The sequence below is a fragment of the Camellia sinensis genome, chromosome 2, assembly GCF_055761805.1.
Source record: "Camellia sinensis isolate YWXY chromosome 2, ASM5576180v1, whole genome shotgun sequence".
In the NCBI taxonomy this organism is placed as follows: Eukaryota; Viridiplantae; Streptophyta; class Magnoliopsida; order Ericales; family Theaceae; genus Camellia; species Camellia sinensis.
This window is the reverse complement of record NC_138962.1, coordinates 169,411,381-169,433,260: the sequence shown is the minus strand read 5'-3', so window position 1 is coordinate 169,433,260 and position 21,880 is coordinate 169,411,381.

Sequence of the window (21,880 nt, the reverse complement as noted above, 5' to 3'; positions counted from 1 at the left end):
CAAAACAGATGAATGAATGCAAACATGCTATCATACTGTATGCTAATTGAAATATGTCCTAATCTAACCATTATAAGCGGGTAAATAAAAGGGAAGAAAGACGTGGGGTTGGAAGACATACAACACACACACGCACACTTATTACAGTTGTGCCCTCGTGCAGAGGGTCCGAATAAATATACAGTCCCAAATGAAATAATATTACAGTCCAAATATGTACAAATTCCTAATTAATTAACGAATTAACTAAGAAAATAAATAAACTGGCATGTAAGCCAGGGACTGCCTTGCTCCTGATGAATAATGCATGTCTGGGCTGCCTTCGCGGAAATCCACTGGGATACCCCAATTAGCCTCTGTTTAGCAGTTATTCTTGAAAAGCGTGCCAAGTCCCGAAAAGTTGCTGATTCTTCATTTTGCTGCAACAGAGAGCAGGAAAGGGGCATAGCAATGTATTTTCACAAATATATGCATGCCTCGATCCTCGTGCCACCAATCACGCATACCGAGGCATGATGGCCGAGGAGTCGAAATGCACAATTCAATATAGGATGAATGCACATGAAAACACAGGTAAAACCTAACTCCATCATGGGTAATCCGGAGTGTCGGTGACTGGGGAATTGGGACGCATTCCGTCACTCGGAGTACGAAATGCACCTCGTTTCCCGTGCCTGGGCTAACTCCTATCCCGGATACGATGCAATATGCATGATATGCATGAAATGCGACTAAGATACAATCCTAACATACACAATGCTATGAAAATGAGATGCCTCGAAATGCGTGCACACAGGCACACAAACTGAGGCGATGGCATACGCAATGCAAATGATAGAGAAATATGATATAAAATGAAACATGGACTTATACTAACATGAGAGAGCCTCAGCCACACTCACATAAGAGGCCGATAGATGAAAATGAAGTGCCTCAAAATGCGTGCACACGGGCACGCAAACCGAGGCAATGGCATATGCAATGTAATGGCATGGAAAATGCAACATGGACTTATACTAACATGAGAGAGCCTCAAGCACACTCACATAAGAGGCCGATTGATGAAAATGAAGTGCCTCGAAATGCGTGCACACGGGCACGCAAACCGAGGCAATGGCATATGCAATGCAATGGCATGAAAAAAGCAACATGGACTTATACTAACATGAGAGAGCCTCAGCCACACTCACATAAGAGGCCGATTGATGAAAATGAAGTGCCTCGAAATGCGTGCACACGGGCACGCAAACCGAGGCAATGGCATATGCAATGCAAATGCATGGAAATGGCATATAAGCATGCTAATGGATTTTTAGCAATGAAAAGTGGGGGAAAACAGCCCCGAAACGAGGCGAAAGTACACCCGATGCACGGAATGGTCCCGAAACATGAATTTTGGCACCCGAAATGGCCTATAGCTATACCAAACATGCACAATTGGCACATGCAATGAATAGACAGAAGCAAGGCAGCCCCTAAAAATGCACTTTTCCAGTTTATAGCATGGCCAAACAGCAAACCAAGACAGGGCAAAACTAGCATGCAAGAAATGGCCCTAATCATGAGATTAAGAAGCAACTCACATCTTCTGTCCTCAAACAGATTAGGGCCCTTCAACAAAGTTGAAGAGGGGCCCAAAATATGATGTTTTCCAGAACTGTAAAAACCCCAAAAACAAACACAGGTATGGCTGCACTCCTATGCAAGAAAAAGGGCCAAAAGGTGGCCAAAGAGGCAAGTGGTATATGAAAAGCCCAAACTGAAAAATTCCCTTCTACAACATTGAAGAGGGACTAAAAATAAGCATATTTACAGAACTGTAAAAACTCCAAAACAGTATACAAACATGCTAGAAATGCAATGCAAAATAAGGCTCAAAAGAGGCTATAACATGAGGTATGCAAAATATTCCGCAAACAGCCAAAGACCCTTAATGAAACATGAAGAATGGGCCAAAATAAGACTATTTTCAGAACTATAAAATGGACAAAAACAAAAGTATGATAGGCTAACAAAACATGCAAGAATGGGGACCAAAAGAGAGATATAACATGAAGTGGCATATGGAGGTCCCAAACCATGAAAGGCCCTAAATGAAACATGAAGAATGGACCAAAATGAGACTATTTTCAGTGCTGTAAAATGGCCAAAAACCAAAGCACAATAGGCTGCCAAAGCATGCAAAAATGGGACCAAAAGGGAGTATAAAGGCAAGTATAGCATGGAGGTCCCAAACAGTGTTGATCCCTTCTTCAATGTTGAATAGGGGCTCAAAATAAGCCTATTTACAGTTTACATCATGCTCCAAAACAGATCACACACAAGCTAAAAAAATCATGCAAGAAAACGGTATTTGAGAAGGGTATTGAAGCAAGTGCAATATGGGGGGCTCAAACAGGGTTGAGCCCTTAAGAAAAAGTGAAAATGAGCTCAAAAGAAGGCCACTTTCAGTTATGGCCGGAGCTCAAAGCAAAAAGCATATATGGTTAAGAAAAGTTGCAAAAATAAGCCCAAAAATGGTGAAATAGCAACTCACCCTTGTAGACCAATCTTTGGTTGCTTCTTGGACCAAGTTGCAGCACCTTTAGCCTTTGAGAAGCCCTCCTTGTTGCTGGAAATGGAGTGGTGGTGGTGGTGCTTGGTGGTGATGAAGGAATGAAGTATAGAACTTGGATGTTTTTGAGGAAATGAGAGAGATAGAGGGAGGTTTGAATGTGTATGCTTGAAGGCAATTTCTCTAACCCCTTGTACAAGTGTTGGCCTTTGGTTATATGGACCAAAAAGAGGGGCCAAAGGTGGGGGAAAAAGGAGGCAAGCTTTCCCCCACAAAATATCCCTCGGATATAGATATTTTCTGGGTATATCCGGGGGATATAGCCATACAGCTGTAAAGTGAACAGTGTGAGGATCATGGCCGGCCAGGTATTTTTGTTGCAGGTGGCCGGCCGGCCACACCCCCTAGCCGGCCGGCTAGGGGTCAAAAGGGTCAAGTTGGTTTAGTGGCCGGCCACCACATAATGGTGTCCTCCCATGTGCCCTCAACACAACCCTGTGGTTAAAAGTCCAAGAAAGTGGCTCAAGGGTGTTCAACATTGGCTCGGAAGGAGGGGTTCAAAAGGGTCAAGAAACATTAGTGGCCGGCCACCAAATTTTAGGGTCCTCCCATGTGTGTACATCACAAATATGTGGTTCAAAGTTCAAGAAAGTGGCCCCAAGGTGTTCAACATTAGCCCGGAAGGAGGGGTTCAAAAGGGTCAAGTAACATTAGTGACCGGCCACCAACTTTTAGGGTCCTCCCATGTGTGTACATCACAAGTATGTGGTTCAAAGTTCAAGAAAGTGGCCCCAAGGTGTTCAACATTAGCCCGGAAGTGTGAAAAACGGGCATCGGAGGGCGTCGGAGGATATATAACTGGTTGCTGCAACAATTACTGGCCTCCCACCCTTCTACGGCCTTCCCAGTGATAAAACAGAGGTACCTGCCAAAAATGAACGAAAACCGTTGCAAAACGAATGTTCGGGGGCCAAAACGCGCAGTTCAGGGTCCCGAAAATGGGCTGTTAGGCACCGAAAGTGGCATTCGGCCACAAAGTGGGTTTCTCAGACCCCAGTGTCCCTCAAAAGGGAGTAAATAGGAGGCACGCCAAAAATCAGAGCAAATGGAGATGGTTAAGCGGTCCCGAACCGGGGCACACGGCCAACGGTCCCGAAAAACCGGAAACCGGACTCCGAAATGGGCAAAATGGTCTACGGCCACAAAATGTAGCCCACGGCCACTGAAAGATGATCTACGAGACCTCTCCCTTCCTTCGGGAAGAGAAAATAGAGAAAACAGAGCCTGGTTCGCAAACCGAGGCAAAGCACAAAAGAGCCTGGAAGTCCAGAGGCAGGGCTCGCAGCCAAGACTCGGAAACTTCTGAACAAGCACAATATGCAATATCACCGAGTGCTCAACTGGTGATGTCTGAGTCTCAAGGTCGGTCAAAAATGGGGTGTCTACAGTTGGCCCTCTTTGACAGAACTCGGAAGTCAAGAAATGACGGGAGTGAATGTCAAAGCCTAGAGACGACCCATTTTTGACAAGGCCGAAGACTTAGACAAACGTACAAAGTAAGCAGAGATGTGCCCGCAGGCAGGGGGGGCAAAATGCAAAGTGATATGCAAGAAGTCGAACTTAACTCAATGATCATGCAAATGCAACAAGCTGTAATGAAGCAAGTATTCGCAAATAGATGCAACAGTTTTAAGCAAGAATGCAAGGCAACAACTACATTTCATGCAGTTAAGAATGCGGAGGATTATTTAATCCTCACCACGTCTCACTTGGAGAAGATACGATACCTGCGCGATTCGTCTGGTCGCACCAGCCTCAATTGAACCGTACATACAATATCGTGCCTGTAAAAGAGAGAAATTGCAACAAGTACAATATGCTACCAACATATATTCAATGTGATTCTGAAAGTTTGACACACGCAGTGCCGGTGAGTGAATGCATCGCAATGCAAGAGTGGGACATGCGTGACAACGCATGCTCAAGCATAGAGGTATACCAATATCAAGAAATGTGCATAAAAATGTAAGTATGCTCATGAGAATGCAAGTTATGTGCATGATAGTGCAAAACGAGCATAAATCAGGGTGCCCGTTTGTCATGAAATAACGAGCACGGAAATGCGTGTTTCGGCGAAGGTAACTCGATCACGGCCTCCGATCCGTTTCCCGGAAAGGCTACAACTCATTCAAAAGGATACACTTTGATTTTGATGAATGATGATGAGACTCATGTCAGATCCTGAAGCTGAAGTTCCGGTGGAGCAATTTCGCGACCGGAAGTGTACTTTTCTTGAACTTTTTCAGGTCCCGGGAACTCCAATCTTCCTCAAAATATGTAGGGAGCTAGGTGAGCCTGCGAGGGACATGGCCGGCCAGTTTTATGAGGGATGGGAGGTGGCCGGCTGGTTTTACAAAAAGTGAATGGCTGGCCGGTCGGTTTTCCAAAAAGGAAATGGCCGGCCGGCTGGAAAAGGTGGCCGGCCGGCTATATGACCAAATCCGAGGGTATTTCGGTCTTTTCACCTCCTTTCTTTATGCTCCTTCATCCCAAGACTTGGAGCCTATAAATGCAGCCGAGATCTTCTCTCCCCTTGCCTTCTACACCACTTTCTTCTCCAGATCTGAGTTCCATACGCGTTTTCCAACGCCCCACGCAAGTTGTTTCCGCAAAAATATTCAGTTTCAAGCACTTTGAACTGATTAAATTTTGGTTTCGGAACTTATTTTCTCATTTCCGCCACTTGAGGTGAGTTTGTCTCAATATTTGGAAGATTTTCTCGGGAGTTGACTTTTGTTGACTTTTTCATTTCCCGAGAGTTGACTTTTGTTGACTTTTTCCAATTTTGGCGCATTTTCGCTCATTTTTGTTCCTTTTGTAGATTCTTTGAAAATGGCGGGTAATTCTCCCCATGGTGGAGGCTTTCCGGGTGCCGGGGACGATTTTGATCCTATGACTTTGCCTCCGAGGGTCCGACCTTTTATTCCCGGGAGGTACAATCTGCCAGCACATGTCCTTCCTCGTGCCGTCTTCCGTCATTTCACTGATTTTGATGAGCGAGCACCCGGGGATCTGCTTCTCCGAGAGCCAGAGCATCACCTCTCCCATGAGGCCCGAGAGGTATTTACTTCATTTTTTGCATTTTTCGTACATTTCGCGCCTTTGCCATGCTTGAATACACAGTTTAGCTTATGACATAGTACTTTGCTTGCATCCTGAACATGTAGTTTAAACACTCGAATTTCTGAACACTCGGCTAATTAATTAATTGCGAACGCACAGTACACATTAGTTAAGAGGTGGACACACGGCTCAAACACTGATTTGTCGAACACACAGCCCGAATTCGAAAGTGAACACACAGCCCACACTTTAAATTTTCTGAACACGCAGCCCAGATTAGAATAGTGAACACGCAGCCCACACTGATTGAAAGTTGAACACGCAGCCCAAGCTTAAATTTTCTGAACACGCAGCCCAGATTAGAATAGTGAACACGTAGCCCACACTGATTGAAAGTTGAACACGCAGCCCAAACTTCAAATTTTCTGAACACACAGCCCAGATTAAAATAGTGAACACGGAGCCCACACTGATTGAAAGTTGAACACGCAGCCCAAACTTCAAATTTTCTGAACACGCAGCCCAGATTAAATAGTGAACACGCAGCCCACACTGATGGAAAGTTGAACACGCAGCCCAAACTTAAAATTTTCTGAACACGCAGCCCAGATTAGAATAGTGAACACGCAGCCCACACCGATTGAAAGTTGAACACGCAGCCCAAACTTAAATTTTCTGAACACGCAGCCCAAATTAGAATAGTGAACACGCAGCCCACACTGATTGAAAGTTGAACACGCAGCCCAAATTTCAAATTTTCTGAACACGCAGCCCAGATTAGAATAGTGAACACGCAGCCCACACTGATTGAAAGTTGAACACGCAGCCCAAATTTCAAATTTTCTGAACACGCAGCCCAGATTAAATAGTGAACACGCAGCCCACACTGATGGAAAGTTGAACACGCAGCCCAAACTTCAAATTTTCTGAACACGCAGCCCAGATTAGAATAGTGAACACGCAGCCCACACTGATTGAAAGTTGAACACGCAGCCCACATTGATGGAAAGTTGAACACGCAACCCAAACTTCAAATTTTCTAAACACGCAGCCCACACTGATTGAAAGTTGAACACGCAGCCCAAGCTTAAATTTTCTGAACACGCAGCCCAGATTAGAATAGTGAACACGCAGCCCAAACTTAAATTTTCTGAACACGCAGCCCAGGTCTTAAATTTGCATGTAGCTTATTTCACTTCATCGGTACACAACCCATTTCATTTCATCGGCACGCAGCCTATTTCACTTCATTGGCACGCAGCCTAAACTTTCCATTATTGACACATGTATTCATTCTGAATGCAGGTTGGTTCTCGTAGTGTACGGGGGTATGGTTCCACCGCCGCGCGGGGCTGGTACGCTAAGCTCCCGGAGGGTGTCCGAGATTTAGTAGACTTGGCAGGGTTCGGGGCCTTCTGCGTTGGGTTGTCACGTTGTTCTGCCAGGAGGACTCTGATGGCGGCATTGGTAGAGAGATGGTGGGACACCACCAACTCCTTTCATTTCTCTGCTACCGGGGACATGACTATGACCCCTCTAGACTTCGCTGTGTTGACCGGCCTAGACATAGGAGGTTGGCCCATCCCTTATGACGAGGACATGGGCGAGTGGGAGGCCGCTTGGACATATCTGTTAGGGGCTCGCCCGGCTGTTGATAGGGTTTCTGGGAGAGTCCGATATACTTGGTTCTCTTCCCACTTCCGACGGGCGGAGATGGTGCATGAGACTCCTAAGGAGACGGAGCAGTACGCCCGTGGTTTCCTTATGTTCCTCTTCGGGACTACCCTGTTCGCCGATAGAGGGAACACGGTCGGGCTATACCTGTTGAGCGCTCTGGTTGACCTATCACAGGTCAGTCGATATGACTAGGGTGGCGCCGACCTGGCTACCCTTTACTTTTATATGAGCGCCACTTCCCGCGGGCGGGGAGACTTACTTGGCGGTTATTGGCGAGCCTGGGAGGTACTTTTCTGTCCCCTTGATTTACATTTCTGCTCTTCATTACTTGTACATTGCACACACACAGCGCACTCTACAGTCTGTATTTTGTTCTCAGCACTTTGTACTTACATTCTGCACTGCTTTTCTCAGCTATGGGTCTATGTATACTTCCCAGCATTAGCCCCAGAGTTGGAGGTGGCAGGACCCCCCATGACCCCATATTCACTGGTGTTCGAGGGCCCGCACCGGCCAAGACCCCGAGAGACTCTTATTTATCTGCGACAGTATTTTGACACTGTGCGCCCATCGGAGGTACTTCAGAACTTTCAGTTCTTTTCATTTTCATCTTTGATTTGCTCTGTGTATTCTCGATTTCTGATTGGCTTATGTATTTGTTATCCGTAGATCACATGGCAGCCTTGGGCACCCTTGGGCGATGGTCTTCGATTTCAGTATCCCGGAGGATCGGGCACCTCCCAATACAGGTTCCTGCTCGAAGGACCTGTTGGTAGAGCATGGTTTCTGGGGGAACGCTTTTTGCGTCAGGTATGGGGGTATCTTTCTCAGGATCCTCCCTCAGTACCCCCAGTCACTATGCGGATTGCTGACAGGCTCTCTTTCTCGGAGGTAGTCGGCGCTATGTTGGGTAGCGATGCTTTATTATATCTCGAGGAGGGGGATTACGGCACTTACCGCCATACATATTTGATGCCTCCATTGACGGGAGCTCGTACCCCGATGACGAGGCCTGCTGGTATGTCATCCTCGGGCCAGGCCCGGGCTCGGGCTGCAGATGCCCCTTCTACTAGTAGGGCTGGTACATCTAGAGGTAGGGGTAGATCGGTTCCTCCGACTCCTCCGACTTATCCTCATCCTGGATGGCCAGATATGCCAACTGAGTTGATGGCGTGGCAGTATGGGGCTATCTCTCCGACTCCGATCCCGCTAGAGCCTCCGATGCCCAGTGATCGATACGCCATTGATCCTGACTCACCGCTGGTATGCTCCACTGTTTTTCATTCATCATTCAGACGTTTAGACACTCTTTCATTCACTAATGATTATGAGCTCATATTTGCAGCCATCGCGAGGGTACGTGGAGGAGGTGGTTGGACTGGTGGCCACACTCGAGGGCATGGTCCTGCGGAGGGAAGCACAGTTGTCTATCGCGGGCATTCAGGTACCCTTCAGTTTTCTGGCATTTATCATACTTCTGATGACATGCTGATTTCTACTGCGTCGATAGACTACTTGTGTAGAGCACATCTGACACACACCCCACTTGTACACTGTATTTACATGCACCCACTTCACGTAGTCTTTGCTTATATCTGCATCTGATGTATATATTTGGACTGATGTATTTGAATTGAACTCTTTGTTTTCAGATACCTTCATGGTCCGGTCAGCCGCAGGCCAGGCCACCTGGGCCTCCTTGGGGAGCTGGGCCATCTGGGCCATTTCACGGAGTTGGGTCATCCGGGCCTTTCCAGGGGGCTGGGCCATCCCGGCCTTTCCGAGGAGCCGGGCCATCTAGGCCTTTTCGAGGAGCTCGAGGAGGGCCTGTCCGCAGACGCAGGGCTCACGTTGTAGAGGTGGAGCCTGATGAGGAGGAGGAGGATGTTGAGAAGGAGGAGGAGGCTACCGACCGTCAGTCAGAGACATCTGCTGAGAAGGGGGGCTCCGGTCTTGGTTCGGGGAACAGAGGCGAGGCTGAGGGGGATCCTGAGGATGACAGCTCCGACTCAGATGATGATGATGGTGCAGAGGTTGTCCCGCAGAAGAGGATGAGGAGTGCTTCTCATTCCCGCTCCCGAGGACATTGATGCTGCTGTTTCCAACTTTATTTTTCTTTTTGCTAGTAGTTTGTAGCACTTTGCACATTGTTAGGTAGTTTTATTTTTCGTAAAACTTGTACCTTTGTTTGTTGTAAAACATGACGGAATGAAACAACTTTTGAAAAGGTGTTTGTATTTTAAACTTTTAGCATCGTATCGCATCATTTTATTTTGCACAAAAATGAAACTGAATGGTAATGTGCATTGTGTAATCACCAAGTCAGGTAGTGAACCGACGCAACAAACTAAGCAACTCAACTTACTAAGATATAACAGAACCTTTAGCAAGTTTACAACTCGATAAACAAAATGCAATAACGTTGACAACGCAAATAAACAAGACTTAAACAAAGATTGCTTAAACAGAGCACAATGACTCAAAAACACGAAACACGTCCGCTCGACAAACAACTCGATAAGCAAAACAACAACTCGATAATCAAAACAACAACAACAGAGTGTACTTCGGACGATCTGGGCACCGGAACGCATCCGAAACAGAGGGAAATGAAGGCCTTTGACTCTCCCGTTGCATGGAAATGCTTGAAACTTTCCCTCGAAGGGTAAAACAGGGCCAAGGAGGTACACTGGAGCATTGCCGGCCATCTTTGGGAGCCGGCCGGCCAATTTTGTGGAGAGAGGGAGCCGGCCGGCCAGTTTTTGAAAAAGAGAATGGCCGGCCAGCCAGAAAAGGTGGCCGGCCGGCCACTTATTCTTGCAGCCACCTGGTTTTTGACACGTGTCCCCGTGAATAGTGTTTTTCCCTCTATAAAAGCCTCAACTTCGGGAACATTCATTTCATCTTAGTTTTTTTACAAAGATGGAGGCGTTTCTCGCAGAAAATCTTACATCTTGGATCTCTTCTCTAGATGGCTCGGAAAAGCTGAACTTCCGGGGTTTCGGCTTGAATGCACTATTCACGCTGAGCCGTACTCCGCTACAGCTCCCTTTTCTCCATGCCGCGGCAAGGTTCTGGAACCCAGTGACGCACGTTTTTAGCTTCGGCGGCCAAGAGATATGTCCCACTGTCGAAGATTTTCAGGTTTTGATGGAGTCTGAATGTTCTGAAGTGATCTTGCCCCAGCTCCGTTTTGGCCATGCCCAGGCTTTAGGGCGGATGTGTGGGCTCACGGCGCATGATGCTCGATCTCTGATCTACAGTGGGGAACTAGACATCCTCGGCTTGATCTATCGTTTTTCCGACGCCAGTGACCGCAGCAACCATTATTGGCAGGGTTTCCGACAACACGCCCTCTGCTTGTGTTTGTTGTCTCACTTTCTACTTTCTTCGGGCTTCGGCGGAGCTAGCATTCGCCTGATTGAAGTTGCCCAAGGCTTGAGAGAAGGAAAGAGCTGTATTGCCATGACCTTGGCCGAGACACTGATGGGCTTAGATTCTGTCTATCGCCGGGAGGCGACTAGGTTTGCTGGGAGTCCACTGCTGCTGCAGGTAATGTTTCCCACCCAACCTTACATATATATTTGCTCACATCACTCGACCCTCAAGCTCGGTTTTTCTCATAAAACCCTTGTCTTACTTTTCTCTCACCGTACATCTCTCTGTTCTTTATTCTCTCATTTTCCATCCCTCCCCTAGGTATGGTTAATGGACAAGTTGCAGGTTGTGGACTCTTGCCCGGCCTATTCAGCTCGAGGCTACTTCTTTCGGCAGAGCCTAGTCAATGCTCTTGACGAAAGGTGGTGGTTTGATTGGATGTGTAATTTGTCCGCAGACCGCATCGCTTGGCGTTGTCCTTGGCTCAACCTCCCGGCAATGAGCTATAGTATGTCCCGGCTGATTGGGATCCAATTGATTGGTCTAACCCACTGCGTATTCTATTTTCCGCTCCGGTTCCTGCGTCAGTTCGGTCATGATCAGACCTGCCCACCGGAGGGGATTGAGTACCCAGCTGCTTTCCCGGTCCGGGGTGCACAGCTTGCCCGATATGCCACAGCATGGAGGACTAGAGAGCTCCTGGCCCCTGCTTCTACTTTCAGTTGCACTTTGTCTGATGAGTGCTTGGATTGGCTCAATGAGGAGGCACAGGTTGGACCTAGCTTGGCATCAGATGCTTCGTCCAGCTCTGGGAGGGGACGCAGAGATACTTGATTCAACTATGCCTCAAATTTATTGCTCACTTAGCATTTTCAAGTTTTCTTTATGAATGTACAAAAAAAAAAGCAACCTCGATTGTAATGCAAGAGCAGGAGAACTCAGTTTTGAAATGAATGGAATTGAAGGTTGTGGTACTGAAAATTTTCCGCTTTGGTCCAAAAATGCTCTTAGTCGTAAAAAGATTAATTTGAACAAAGCCGACTTTTATTAAAAATTTTTCAAAACTATTTTCGATGCGGATCAGAACTGGACACGCCGAAGATCTGTCACTGAGATGCACAACCCCAGATCCCTGCAACTGGAAAGTTGCCCCTAGTCTGAAGAACAATGCAGCACTTCATGGCAACGGAAAGTTGCCCCTAGTCTGAGTAACTTTGCACCATCGCGGCAACGGAAAGTTGCCCCTAGTCTGAACAGCACTGTACCGGAGATCGCGATAAATGCTGATGGATAAAGATGACTGAGATGATCAAAATGGACAGAGTTGATCGGGGAAAAGTTTATGGCTGAACTTCAAGGTGAAGTTGCCTACGTGTCCCAAAGATGGGAATCAAGCCTTACGTAGTTCAGGCCTAGGTTCACTCGAGTATTTTCACTCTCCTTTTGTGCTCTAACTTTTGCCAAGGCCGCCCTTTGCGGGTTTTCGACCTTGCGAGCTCAGTTTTTATATTTTCTAATTTTTTGTGCTCTGACTTTTGCCTAGGTCGCCCTTTCGGGTTTTCGGCCTAGCGAGCCTCTCAAGGGTAATATTTCTTCAACTTGTCCATATTGATCGGTTGTGAGAACTCCAAGCCATCTAGATCCATCAGAACCACAGCTCCACCTGACCAGATAGCTTTGATGATGTAAGGACCAGTCCAATTGGGTTTGAACTTGCCCCTTGGGTCGTGGATGGGAGCTCGGTTGTCTTTGAGCACCAAATCTCCTTCTTTCAGATTCCTGGACTTAACCTTCTTGTTGAAAGCCCGGGCAATTCTGCGTTGATAGCCTTGGATGTGGTACAGTGCTTTCAGTCTTCTTTCATCAAAGAGCATGAGTTCTTCGAATCTGCTTTGCTGCCAATCTGCTTCGGCTATTTGGCATTCAGCCAATACTCGTAACGACGGAACCTCAATCTCGATGGGTAGAACAGCCTCCATTCCATAGACCAATGAATACGGAGTCGCTCCAGTAGAAGTTCTGATTGAAGTCTTGTAGCCCCACAGAGCAAATGACAGCTTGTCTGGCCAATCCCGATAGGTTCCCACCATCTTCTGCAGTATATGTTTGATATTCTTGTTGGCGGCCTCGACCGCTCCGTTGGTCTGCGGCCGGTATGTAGATGACTTATGGAAAGCCACATTGTATTTTTCCAACAAGTCTATCACTTCTTTCTTGAAGTGGGAACCATTATCTAAAATTATCTCGTTTGGCACGCCGTAGCGACAGATGATGTTGTTTCTGATGAACTTTGCGACGTGCGACGCCTTCAACACCGCGTATGATTGGGCCTCGACCCACTTTGTGAAATAATCTATCGCTACTAGGATAAACTCATGCCCGTTTGACCCCTTCGGGGTAGCAGCTCCGATCACATCAATTCCCCAAACCGAAAAAGGCCATGGTGAAGTCATGTTGTACAGCTTTGACGGCGGGATGTTCATGCGGTTTGCATGAATTTGACACTTGTGGCATCGCCGAACAAAACTAATACAATCCTCCTCCATGGTTGACCAGTAGTAGCCCTGTCTGAGGATCTTTCTGGCCAGCATTACTCCATTCATGTGTGCACCGCACTCCCCCCCATGGATGGCCTCCATCAGGCGCTTCGACTCTTCAGCTTCTACACAGAGCTTATGCATTCCCAGATGACCCCTTTTGTACAACTTACCCCCGCAGATGATGAACTGAGCAGCCATTCTTCTGATGGCCCTCTTATCCTTGGCATTTGCCCCTAGTGGATATGTTTCCTTTTCCAAGAAGTTCCAGATATCGTAATACTAGGGGTTGTCGTCTTGAGCCTCATCTATGGCGGAAATCGACTCGTATACTGGCGCAAACTTTTGATCAATGATGACTGGACGCATCCGGACTCCGGATGGGATGTCTATCATAGAAGATAGAGTTGCTAGTGAATCTGCGAACCTGTTGTTCTCTCTTACGAGGTGGGTGAAATTTAGCTTCTCAAACCGAGGAATTAACGAATCCAAGGTTTGGTGGTAAATTATCATCCTTTCCTCCTTGACTTTCCAATCTCCTTTTGTTTGAGATACAACTAGGTTTGAGTCCCCAATGACGTCCAACCGTCTTGCCCCTAGTTCTAGGGCTGCTTCCAGGCCAGCAATACATGCCTTATACTCTGCCTCATTGTTCGAGACTTTGAACTGGAGCTTGAATGCTAAAGGGATACGGGAATCGTCAGGCGCTATCAGCAACACCCCTATCCCATACCCATACTGGTTTGACACTCCGTCAAAGTACATCGTCCAGGTTTCATCTTCGACGTGCAGAATGGCATCATCTGGGAATAGGTACTCAACCGCTTCATCCCCCTCAACCGGGTGGTCAGCAAGGAACTCTGTTACCGCTCTTCCTTTTACTGACTTGCGCGTTACATACTTCAAATCAAATTCGGAAAGCAACAGCAGCCAACGAGCTAGCCTACCCGTAAGTGCTGGTTTCTCGAAAAGATATTTGATGGGATCCAAACGTGAAACCAACATTACAGAGTGAGCTAACAGGTAGTGCCGCAGCTTCCTGGTAGCCCATACCAAGGCCAAACAAGCCTTCTCCAGCGGTGTATAGCGGGTCTCGTAATCCAGCATCTTTTTGCTCAGATAGTAAATGGCCCTTTCTACTTTGTCTTCTGATTCCTGCGCGAGCATGCAGCCCATGGTAGTCTCAGTTACCGAAAGGTACAATATCAACGGTCTCCCCGGCTCTGGTGGTGACAACACGGGTGGGTTCTGTAGATATTCTTTGATCTGTTCAAAAGCTGCTTGACATCGGCCGTCCCATTGGAATTTCTTTCCTTTCTTCAGGAGACCAAAAAGTGGTTCACAAGTCAAGGTTAATTTAGAGATAAACCGTCTTATGAATTGCACTTTACCTAGAAAGCCTCGCACCTCCTTTTCAGTCCTTGGTGGTGGCATTTCTAAGATGGCCTTGATTTTGGAAGGGTCGACCTCGATGCCCCTTTGTGTAATCAGAAACCCTAGCATCTTCCCTGCTGTAACACCAAACATGCACTTCTGGGGATTCAATCGCAGCCGAAACTCTCTGATCCTTTGAAAGAATTTTTGTAAGGCGGTGTAGTGGCCCTCTCTTTCTTTGGACTTGACAATCATGTCGTCCACATACACCTTGACCTCTTTATGGATCATATCATGCAATATTGTAGTTGCTGCCCACTGATAAGTAGCTCCAGCGTTTTTCAACCCGAATGGCATCACTCTATAACAATATGTACCCCACGGGGTAGTGAACGCAGTCTTCTCTCGGTCTTCAGGTGCCATTACTATCTGATTATAGCCTGAGAAACCATCCATAAACGAAAGCAAAGCGTGTCCTGCCGTGAAATCCACCAATTCATCAATGTGTGGCAAGGGAAAGTCGTCCTTTGGACTGGCCCTGTTCAAATCTCTGAAGTCTACACAGACCCGAATTCTGCCGTCCTTCTTTGGCACCGGAACAATGTTGCCCAACCAAGTTGGGTATTCAGATACCAGCAGGAACCCTGCGTCAATTTGCTTGGTGACTTCTTCCTTAATTTTGAGAGCCCAGTCCGGGCGGATCCTTCTGAGTTTCTGTTTGACAGGGCGGGCCTCGGGATCAAAAGGGATCCGGTGCTGTACAATCTCAGAATCGATTCCAGGCATGTCTTCGTAGGACCACGCGAAAACATCTTTGAAATCTTTTAATAAAGCGACTAAGCGCTCGCGCTCCTCCGAAGACAACGTGGACCCGATCTGGACCAGCCACGCGTCCTTCTCAGTACCAACATTCACAGTAGTGATTTCATCCATTAAAGGTTTAACAAATCTTTCCTGCTCTTGATCAATTAATCGTTGCAAAACTGGAGGAATTTCTTCCTCATTGTTTTCATCAAAATTTTGAAAATCCTGATTTAAGCAATAAATCAAAGGCACAGAAAAATACTCAGAAACCACATCCACATCATTCTCGTTAAATATTTCCAAGCCGTCAGATTCCTCTGTTATAACAGACTCAAAAAAAAATGAAAAAGACGACCTAGACAAGACTGTGGTATCTGGGTTATCACCCCCAGGAATACCGAACTCAGACTCAGTCGAGCTGGAATCTGATTCCGACGCACAAGATTCGGTGGAATCAGATTCCGGCTCACTACCTGACCCAGAACTGCTAGATAAAAAGCCTTCTTCATATTGCCAGATGAGAGAAGGTGCGATAGATGCATCCAAGATCGGCGCTGGAAAGCCCACAGCTATTTCATCTCCAATCATGGAAACCGAAGAGTTATCCCCCAAGCACTCTTGGTCGATCGGAGGATCTAAAAGTAGACTCGCCAGTGCTACCCCCATTTCAAGCTCTGTGCTCTCAGGATCCACTGCTCTACACTGCTCAACCTCAGTTGGTGGGTCTGTCTGCGCTTCGGCAACGTCATCCCCAGGTAATTGTAAATCGAAGAAGATTTCGAAACCAGGCACGCGCTTCTTCTCCGCGTTCAGCCATGGTTCTGGGAAGCCGCAGAATGGAAAGTCTTCCCCCTCTCGAACGAAGCGTCCGTTTGGGGTGCCCCAGATGGGCTTATGCATTAACTCAAATGGCTTCCCAGCCTTCTTTGCTCTGGCCCTTCCGGCCATTTCTTTCCCTTTCCTCACCCAGTCCTCTTTGGTGGGCAGATAACCCAATCCAAAGGTGTGAGGGTTGTGTGGCACTTCGGCCGATACCGCGACGCCCTTCCGGCCACTCCTTCCTAATCCCATTCCGGGGATATGTTGTAGCTTGTTCATGAGGTAGACAGATTGAGCACTGACGTACATACCTTCATTCACAGCCATGACATTCTGCACCACTTGAGCCTCGGCCAAAGTGAACCCCGACAAAAACACATCCTCCATGCCGTGCTCGATCTCCAAGACAGGTGTGGACACTTCCGGCGGCGGATGGATTGATGAATTCCCAAAAACGATCACTACCCATTTCCCGTGAGGGTACTTTAGCATCTGATGTAGAGTGGAAGAGACTGCTTTGACCTGGTGCAACCACGGTCGCCCCAAAAGTAGGTTAAAGGTTGCGGGAACGTCCAAGATATGAAATTCGATGCTGTGTTGTCCTGGACCAACCTTGGTTTGAATTTTAACAGTCCCCATCACTTCTCTGCTGGTATTGTCGTATGCTCTGATCACTTGGGTAGTTGGGACGAAGTCCACGGGCTTCAACCCGATTGCATATGCCGTTCTGGTCGGGCAGACATTAATTGCAGACCCGGTATCAACAAGTACCACCGGTATCCACTTATCTCTACACTCCATAGAAATATAGAGAGGTTTGTTATGACTTGTGCCCTCAGGCGGTAGTTCCTTGTCCGAAAAGGTTAATGCCGGGGAACCTCCTCCCGGAAAAACCAGCCCAACCAGCTGTTCAGGCGTGGTGTCTATGGAGAGTTTGGACTTGTCCATAGCAGATAGGACAGCTTCCCTATGTACTCGTGATGCCATTAGCAGTCCCCAGATGGAGATGCCTGCTTGTATCTTTTTTAACTGTTTCAGCACAGCTTCCTCTTCACTCTGCTTCTCCTTCTGTTTCTCCGCTTCTCTATCCTTCCCGGATGCCTCGGGTTGGTCCAGGTGTGGGGGTTTGAAGTACCGCCCACTTCTCGTCATATGGTCAACCTCATCGAGGTACCAAGTGTCATCCGGTTGATTATTTCCCCAGTCTTCATCCGTGTGGGCAAGACATAAGTCGTCGTCTTCCCACCACATTCCGTCGGCATCCAACAGACACCTGTCTGGCTCCGGTTTAGTTGCGCTCGCAGTACTCCCTGTCCACATGCTCGCAGCATTCTCTATCTTCGTGCACACAGCACTTTCAGTCCCCTCAGGACCTTTAGCTTTCCTAATTCTCTCAACCTCCTCAAACTTTTCTTGTTCCAGCTGCGTCAGTATAGCTGGTTGTTCAACAATTCATGTATCCATAATGCCCAAGTCTCGAGCGGAATTCTTAACACCGGCGCTCTCCGGCGATACAACTTGACTTCCGGCCATTCCAGCCACAGCTGATACTCCTGCCCCTGCCGAGCTCTGTTCTGGTTGGGCTTCCCCCACTCCATCTGGTTGATCCTCGAGCCATCCAGTGGCCTCTGCCGATTCCTTATAGTCGAACCAGTTGATTGATGCATCCCCTGGTTCCTGGTCATCGAAAAATTGCAAGTCGGCAAAGTCCTCCTCTATAGCTGTCAAATCATCTGCCCCTTGCCTGAATCCATCCCCCTGGATTACACACAGTTCTCTTGTCTCTGGCAGTTCTATATCCAGCCCATTCTGGCTTGTTGATGAGATGTACTCGCTCGGATTGTAGGCTGCCCCAGCGAAACTCTGTTCATCCCCAGATGTAACAATCTGATTCTCTCCTGAATTCTGTTCTGTCCCATCTTCGGTGGTCACCACCGTTGGCTCTGGTTGGGTTATGGAGATGCCCACCACGCACAAAGAGTTAGTGCAGTCGGGGAGGAACACCTTCGGCTTGGGTAGGTGGGATGGGGTGATATAGATACTAGGATCGTAAGATGCGACCCCAGTTTGGATAAAGTTGATTCTATTGGGAGGAGGAGCTTGGTTATGTGTTGGAAGAGGATTGGTCGTGACATTGGGTCTGTCGGGAGGCGCGATCACCTGTTTATCAATAAGATCCTGGATCTCATGACGTAATCTGTAACAACGGTCGGTGTCGTGACCGTGTTGTTGGTGATACGCACAGTATTTTGCTGGGTCATAAGAGGGGGGGAGTGGACTCGGTAGTGGCTTGGGCTCCAGGGGTTTCAAATGCTTTTTCCTGATCAATATTCCCAGAACTTTGGTCAGGGGCATGTATAAGGGTGTAAAGGTTCTTTGGCCTCGCGGTTGGAATCTGTTGGTTTGTGTGTTGCTTCCGGACGCGCCGGAGAAGGGTGTGGCAGCCATGGGCCTTGGAGGTGGAGGGGGAGAGGGAGTGGTGGTGACCATACTGACTTCCGAGGCTCTTGTATTTGCAGCGCCACTCGGGCCCGTATTGTTGTTACGGTTGAAAGTCCTCCGCGGTTGGTCCCTGTCGTGGTCAAACAAACCTTGTTTCATTGCATCTTCGATTTGCACCCTCATCTCGTGTAAATCTGCAAAAGTAGGAAAGGGGACTACAATCATTCTCTGCATCAACTTCGGGTGGAGATTGCGCACAATCATCCGGATTTGATCTTTGTCAGTGGGCCTTAAAGTCATCATTGACGCCTTCGCCCTCCATCGGATTACAAAGTCCGAGAAAGTTTCCTTGGGTTCTTGCCTTGTCGTTTCGGGATCACGGGTTGTGATCTCGATCTGAGTGTTGTACGAATATTGCGCGACAAAGGCCATAGCCATTTCATCCCAATTCGTTTTCACTTCATCTTGTAACTTTGCGTACCAGTGGGCGGCCACACCCGACAGGGTTCGGCCGAATAGTGAAAGCTTCTGTGGTCGTGTTAGGCCCATTGGCCGCAAGATGTCTGCAAACAGTCGGAGATGGACCATGGGGTCGCCGGACCCGTCAAAGCGGTCGATTTGTGGCATTTTGAACCTATCGGGGAGTGTCACGGCCTCCTCGGTATATCCGTCTTCGATATCCGGCATAGCCTTGACCCCTTGGGATTTCTTGAAGAGCTTCTCAAGTTTGCTCAATTTCAGAGCTGTATGATCAACCTCGAACTCGAAGGGAGAGTCGGGGCGATTGGATGCATGGACCTTAGACAGTTGTGGTGGAAGCGGGGGCGGAGCTGGCCCCGTTGGAAGATTCGTGTCCTCTTGTAAGTTTTGGGGATTTGGCAGGGTATTCTGGGCATCTGGTGGGGCGTTCTGAACAGTAGGTGCCTGCTCAGGTAATGGAGCCCCTGCCGGAGGAGGGACTTGATGTGAAGCAGATGCAGCATTCTGCTGTTGCAATCGGGTAATTAGCTCAGCCTGCTGGGTCATAATCTCGGCCTGTTGCTTGGCGAGTTCATCTCGGCGAACAGCATCCTGCTGCATGGCCCGCATGGTTTCTTGCATTTGGCGCACCATCTCCTCAACTCCTGTTGGCGTTGCCATACTATTTTGATCTATCTGAACTACTGGCAGATCTGTCTCAATGGGGATCTCAATCCGACTGTCCACTGATGGGGGAAACCACTGTTCTGGTGATCTCTGTTCAGATACACTGCGCTTTTTCTGCTTTCTTCTGGTAACAGGGGGTAGAGAATGGAACACTGGCTGTCCGTCGATTAGATCTTCAGATCGACTGAGTCGACGACCTCGTGTCCAAAGTGCTTGGGGAATGCCTGTTGGGTTGGAAGCAATTGTGCTAGAACTGACCTAGCAAAAGATAAATAAAGCAATAAGGAAATAAATAAACAGATAAACGGACAGCATAACAGTGTAAAATAAAATGCATGACACACAGCCGGGCATAACAACACACAGTCAATAAGCTGAATACACACTGTCCTCAAACACCGATTATTATCCCTGTATCACTGTCCCCCAAAACAGAATCTGATATCCGCAGATAACTAATTCTCAAATACTGGCTGATGCCCGCAGGCCTAATACTGACAATACTGAATTGGTACCCGTAGGCCTGACGCCCAAACTCATATACTGAACTGATGCCCGCAGGCCTGATACTGACAATACTGAACTGATGCCCGCAGGCCTGATGCCCAAACTCATATATTGATACATGCATTCCTGTAGACACGCACTCTAAAGCACATAACAGATAAGTGAGAGCCAAAACACCCCTATGTTGGGGTAGGGTTTCCCTGTCCTATTTTGTCAGGAGCTAGGGTTTCACTACGCACGCAGCGGTTTCAAACAACCTATAAACGGGTAAGCAACCTGTCCTAGTTTGGAATGGTCTCTATGGATCCGAATATGCACTAGGTCGAATGGTCAAAGAGGGTGCCCCGGTAAAACCGGGGTTTGTGTTCCCATACTGGCAGAGCACACAACCGGTCAGCCTTATGGTCATGCCTTGACAAGACAAGCCTTCGGCAAACCGTTCAGGAATAGCAGATGGCAAACAAGGTGTCCTAGGCGCACCAATGCAAATGCAATGCAAAGAAAGACACAAGTGTAGTCAAAAATAGATATCATGAGTTCGAGTCAAGCTCTCTAAATCCCCAGCAGAGTCGCCAGAAACTGTAACAAGCCCGCGGGGGACCTCACTACAGCTCGGACTCGATTTGTAGTCACGGTTCTAAATCTGAACCAAAGAGTCCAAATCCAGCAAATCGTTTTGAGAAAACAGATTTTTGAAAGAAGTGCCAAACATGGACTGCTTTGCCAGATACAGAGTCGCCACCTAAATGTTTTTTTTTTAATGGGAAATTTAGGAAACCCTGACTCGGTGCCAAAGGCCACGTGTCCGTCATCACCAAAGTTGCCTCGGCTCGGGAACTTGGGTACGATTGGGGAAGGTCACTTCGTGAGCACCCCCGCTCGCCCGATCAAAGATCGGCCTCTACTAACCATGATATCTATTTTTGAAAACATTGTGTGTTCTTATTCCAATTATTAGCCTAGGTTACTATGTGATGCGCACAACATACAAGTATAGACTGGGTCGCCCGAATTGGAACAAAACATTTCATGCTTGTTTATTTGAAAGATGGTTTGCTACTCGCAAGTAGGCTTAAAATGCAGATTTTGCCACCCTCGGGTGGGTTTAGAAAATATGGTTTTGCCACTATCTAGTGGGCTTGAAACAAACATTTGATGATTCATTCCAATCCAGGTAACTCAACCTTCACCCACAGGCATTCAGGCAGTTATATCACATAAGCAATTAGCCTCATGGTAAGCATGCTATTCATGGCAGTCACTCACACGCATGCGAGGATGCTAAAGCATAAAACTTACCGAGTACTCCAAGCCAAAATAGAAACTCATTAGAAATCATGCATGAATCCTAAGTATACAGAAATGCCTAATGTAACACATGCAAAAATGCAACTATAGCAGGTTCGGCTATTCTAAACATGGCATATGAAATGCTACAACTAATCATGTATTCAACTTGGAATTGAAATACAAATGCAGTTAGTATGATGCGCCGAGCCCGGTGCATGCAAAACAGATG